The sequence below is a fragment of the Ailuropoda melanoleuca genome, unplaced genomic scaffold (assembly GCF_002007445.2).
Source record: "Ailuropoda melanoleuca isolate Jingjing unplaced genomic scaffold, ASM200744v2 unplaced-scaffold4140, whole genome shotgun sequence".
Taxonomy (NCBI): Eukaryota; Metazoa; Chordata; class Mammalia; order Carnivora; family Ursidae; genus Ailuropoda; species Ailuropoda melanoleuca.
In genome coordinates, this window is record NW_023213171.1 from 1 (window position 1) to 5,226 (window position 5,226).

Genomic DNA, 5,226 nt, shown 5'->3' on the forward strand with positions numbered 1-5,226 from the left:
TTTCTTTCTCCTTTTGTGACTTTCTTCTGTTCTTCTTCTCCTATTTGTTACTGTTGCTCCTAGGACCTGCAGTATTGCTATGGTCCTGGGCCTTCCCTCATCTCCTGAGATTTCCTTTTGATCCTGTTTTCTAGACCCCCAACCTTCCTCTTTTTTGTGTGACTCCTTCATTTTGTTGGAGCATGTCTTCATGTAACTTATTGAACAAAGGGTGCATGAAAGTTAAATATATTAAGATCTACGTGTCTGAAAATATCTTTTTTTGCCCTCATGCTTTATTAGTAATTTGACTAGGTACAGATTTTTAGATTGAAAATCATCTCTCATAATTTTGAAGGCAATACTCCACTAATTTCTAGTTTCCATTGTGAATGACATTTATTTAACTGAATTTAACTGAACCCTAGGGTTCTGAATTTATTATTAGAGATAAATATTTTGCATCTTTCTTATCTGTTTCTTGTAATCTATGAAAGGGAATTACATAATCTATAGTTCCGCAATGACAGTTTCAATCTCAAGATTCTAGTTAAGCACATGCTTTCTAAACATTCCTGAATAGCAACACTTACCTAGATGCTATTTAGTGGTAAGGTGTTTTGATTGTCGCTATAGATGAATGTTTGCGTACCCCACCCCTGCCTGCCCCTAATTTATTTGTTGAAATCTTAACCTTCAATATGATGATATTAGAAAGTGGGACTTTTGGGAAGTGATTAGGTCACGAGGGAGGCGGCCTCATGAATGAGATTAATGCCCATATTAAAGAGACCCCAGAGAGCTGCTTCTCCCCTTCCATCATATAAAGATGCAAGTGAAAATGACCATCTGTGAACCAGGAAACAGTTTGTCACCAGACACTGAATCTGATGGTGCCTAGATCTTGGATTTCACAGCCTCCAAACTGTGAGAAATGAATTCTGTTACTTATAATCCACCCACTCTGATATTTTTGTAATGGCAGCCTGAGCTAGGACAGTTTTTATTTTGTTTTGTTTATTCTTACATTGTTTTATTTATTATATTGTTTTGTTATTTTGTTTTTCTTTAAACCTAGATAATGGGATTACTAGAGGTAAGTAGAATTCTCATTCAGATAGTCCTTAAATTGAATTCTACTTTGCCATTTACTGTTTGTATGACCATGACAGGTGTGTTAAGTCATGTCTTCTGAGAGATGCCAAGATGAGATTATTCATGCAAAGACTTTATCAGGGGAAACACTTGTGTGAGAGAAAATGTGGAGGGAGCCTTTGGACTCAATGTTGAACTGACCCCAAGTGAAGGAGAGGGAAGGTTAGGTGGACGAGAATGTCTGACCTTCCTTTTTCTCTTCCTGTTCCTCCTCTTCTTAGCTTTTTCGCAGCAACAGTTATTTTACATAACAACACATAAACCAAAAACTCCTCTTCTGGTTTACTAAAACAAAATCGCAGTGTTCTATAAAGCGTGACTGAAAGTGTGTTCCATGGACCAGCACCATTAGCAACATCCGAGAATTTATTGGAAATGTGAATTCCAGGGCCCCATCCCAGACCTACTGAGTCAGAATCTCTGAGGTGGAGCCCAGGAATCTGGTTTTGAACATTGGGGGTGAACCTTGTGCACACTAGAGTTTGAGAAGCACCCCTCTAAACAAATCATTCTTATTTCTTCTAGGGAGGAAAAAGGAAAAAAACAGATAAGATCTCTTCAAAAACAGCTACTTAATGTCAAAAGAGAACGGCAAGCTGAAGTACAGGTAAGAATCACGGGGCCAACACCGAAAGTTACTGAGCTAAAACGGCCATGTAGAAGCCATCTTTCTTAAGCAAAGAAAAATTACGTATGAGAAATTGTTGTTTCTCCTGGGATGCCTTTTCTAAAGACAGTATATATAAAGAGAGTAACTAGAGCATTGCCTGGGATATATAAGTAAGTCCAGAATAGAATTCGGGGAGCCCCCAACCCTCTGGAACTCTTAGTCTATTCTTACTCCTCCCATCCCACTCAATCATACCACCTACCCCTTCCCTGGAGACCTTATCTCAGACGGTCTCTTGTATTCCAGCATCCCGGATGGGAGACTGTGGTCCCAGATGGGACATGAAGCTCATCACAAACCTCCTTATACATGATGGTTAGTCTGATAATGTCATCTGTATTGTAGTTCAGGTATAGAGTGGATTTAATGGGCTTTTATGTTCATTAGGACCTAAGCTTATATCTAATTTACCTCTATGAGAAAATGCATCCCAAGTTTTAAGCAATAACCTTGCAAAACAATGCTTGGGCTACAGTGTAGGCAGTTAGAAATTAGTTCTATTAGGATTTCTAACACTGTTAGCAGTTTAGAAAGTTACAAAATATGGCCTAATATCAGCTTTTGCCTAGCTATATGGACAAGTTTATGCTTCAGGTCATGGAGTCTTCATTATTCCCTATATAGAAGTTAGAAGACTTTTTTTTTTTTTAAGATTTTATTTATTTGAGAGAGAGAGAGAGCATGAGCAGGGGGAGCGGCAGAGGGAGAGGGAGAAGCAGGTTCCCTGCTAAGCAGGGAGCACGATGGGCTCCATCCCAGGACCCCGAGATCATGACCTGAGCCAAAGGCAGACGCTTAACTGACTGAACCACCCAGGCGCCCCAGAAATTCAAGACTATTTAAAAAAAATATTTGGAAGAACTGTCTAAAAAAGGGTCACTAGCCTTTCTTCCAAGACACTATCTTTTAGGTCTTCTGAACAAATGGCTTAACATCCTCTCCTATTTTCTATTTACTAATTACAGAGTACCTCTGGTAATGATTTTTGCATCATTATCCGTATTAACCCTCTGCTTATTGCTTACATTTCTTGAGAAGCATTTTTCTTTTCTAGAGAGTTTAACAAAACCTAGTGTGTGCTTAGGTTTTCTTTCTAATGAATAGACTTTTTCAGAGGTTTCTTAGCTTTTTTCCCTGAAAAAGTCTCCCATTATTTAAAAATTCCTCTTGCATTTCTTGACTATTAAAATAGAAGATATTTATGTTAATTTCCTTTTAGCATCCAAATCAGTATCAAAAGAAATCTCAGGCTTGGCACTCTGCCAGTTAACTCCTTGCTGTTACTATTACAACCACTTTTTTTTTTTCTCTTTCTTTAAACACTTGTTGATGAAGTAGAGTTTTCTAGGCAACATCTAATACTTGTTTATGAAACTTATCCTCTTGGATGTTATCTCAGCCATTCCATTCAAGCAAAGTAAAACTAAAACAATATTATTCAGATATTTTGATCATGAACAGAGGAATAAACCAAGACTAGCAGATCCAAACCTTGGACCAAAAAGCTATCAAGATGGAATCAAGTTAAATCCCTAGAGTTACTGAAAAAGCAGTGGTCAAGTCAAGGTTGGAAAACAAGAAGACAGTTAGGAAAGACACAGATACTAGAGACTGATGAGTCAAAAAATTATGCCAACAATTAGGATGGTAGGTTTGTGTATGTGAAAGTATATATGGTGGTCACTGGAGTGTGAGAGATCAATTGCCTTAGATAGAAAGCTTCCTCCTGGGTCCCCAAGCGAAAAGATAGTCATAAAAGAAAAGGAAAAAAAAATCAAGTTGCCATCAGATTTCTGAATATCAGCACACAAAGCAAGGTAACAGTAGAGCAGCATTTTCATGAAGCTCATGGGGAAAGAAGAGAGAACCAAGGTAAATATGGTAAAACCAGTTTATCTGTTTCCTACATTAGAAACAGACTTAGAAAAGGAGATGGAAATATATATGCTATAAAATAGCATCAAAAATATCAATGAATAGTGGGTGCCTGGTTGGCTCAGTCAGTTAGGGGTCTGACTCTTGGTTTCGGCTCGTGTCATGGTCTCATGGTTATGGGATCAAGCCCCAAACTGGGCTCTGTGCTCAGTGTGGAGTCAGCTTTGATTCTCTCTTTCCCCCTCTATCCCTCCCCGCTTGCATGCTCTTTCTCAAATAAATTAAAAAAATCTTTAAAAAAAAAATCAATGAATAGCATTGAATTTAAGAACAACAACAAAATGTGCAAGACTTCTTTGCAGGAGACTATAAAGCACTATTGAAAAATTAATTAATAAGTAAATGAAAGGATATACTGTATTTATGGATTGGAAGGCTCAATGTGATAAAAATGTCAATTCTTTCAAAATTGATTGAATTCAATCCCAATCAGAATCCTGATTGAATTTAATTTATTTATTCACTTATTTTTGTGAAATTTGTCAAACTGTTTGCAAAATTCGTATTGAAATGTGAAGGATCAAAAGTAATCAAGAGAATATTAAAGAGGAACAAAGCAGAAGAACTTGCTTTCCTGACTTAAAACTATCTATATTGGTGCAAGGATTGAAAAATAGAGCAATGGCACAGAAAACGAGGAGAACAATTACATATTTATGACAAGTATGGTATCACAAAGCAGTAGCAAGGGGTGTTTTAATAAATGATGTTGAAGAAATTAGGTACCTATCTGGAAAAATTAAACTTTACTCTGACCTGACACCATACGTAAAAGTCAGTCCCACGTGATCATAGATCTAAATGTGAGAGACTAAAGCATAATATTTCTAGATAATATAAGAGACCATTATCTTGACCTTGGGTAGAGAAAGATTTCTTAAGGCACAAAAGGTAAAGTTACAAAGGGAAAGTTTGAAGAATTTGACTATATTAAATTTAAAACTTCTCTTCATCAAAAGACATCAATAAGAGAGAGAACAAGCCACAGAATAGGAGAAGATTCAGTGCATAACCAACAGGGGCTTATATCTAGAATATAAGCAGAGCTTCTGCAAATTAATGAAAACAAGATAGCCACCTAATGGAAAACTAATCAAGAAGGTAAAGAGGCACTTTCAAAAAGAGGATATCCAACTGGCCCATGAACATATGAAAATGTTGCCATCAGAGAAATGCAAATTGAAACCACAAGGAGATAGTTATCTTCCCATGAGAAGAGCTAATTCTATCTTATTGGTGTTATATCTGGTATTATAATGATTTCTCATACCAAATGGTGACAATGTGGAGTAATGGGATTTCTAATATACTGAGTATTTATTTACTTATTTATTCATTCAGAGATTTTATTTATTTGAGAGAGAAAGCGAGAGAGAGAGAGAGAGAGAGAGAGAAAGCATGAGCAGGGTGGAGAGACAGAGGGAGAGGGAGAAGCAGACTCCCCGCTGAGCAGGGAGCCAGACACAGGGCTCAATCCCAGAACCCTG

The 5,226-nt window shown here is 37.2% G+C and overlaps 1 long non-coding RNA gene across 1 annotated transcript in view; it reads left to right on the forward strand.

Moving 5' to 3' along the window:
* Nucleotides 1–1,592: 1,592 nt before the first annotated feature.
* Nucleotides 1,593–5,226, forward strand: part of LOC117799045 — a 9,341-nt gene continuing 5,707 nt past the window's right edge. The window contains exon 1 of the long non-coding RNA XR_004622933.1: nt 1,593–1,741. This is a non-coding gene — a long non-coding RNA (uncharacterized LOC117799045). The remainder of the gene's footprint in view (nt 1,742–5,226) is intronic.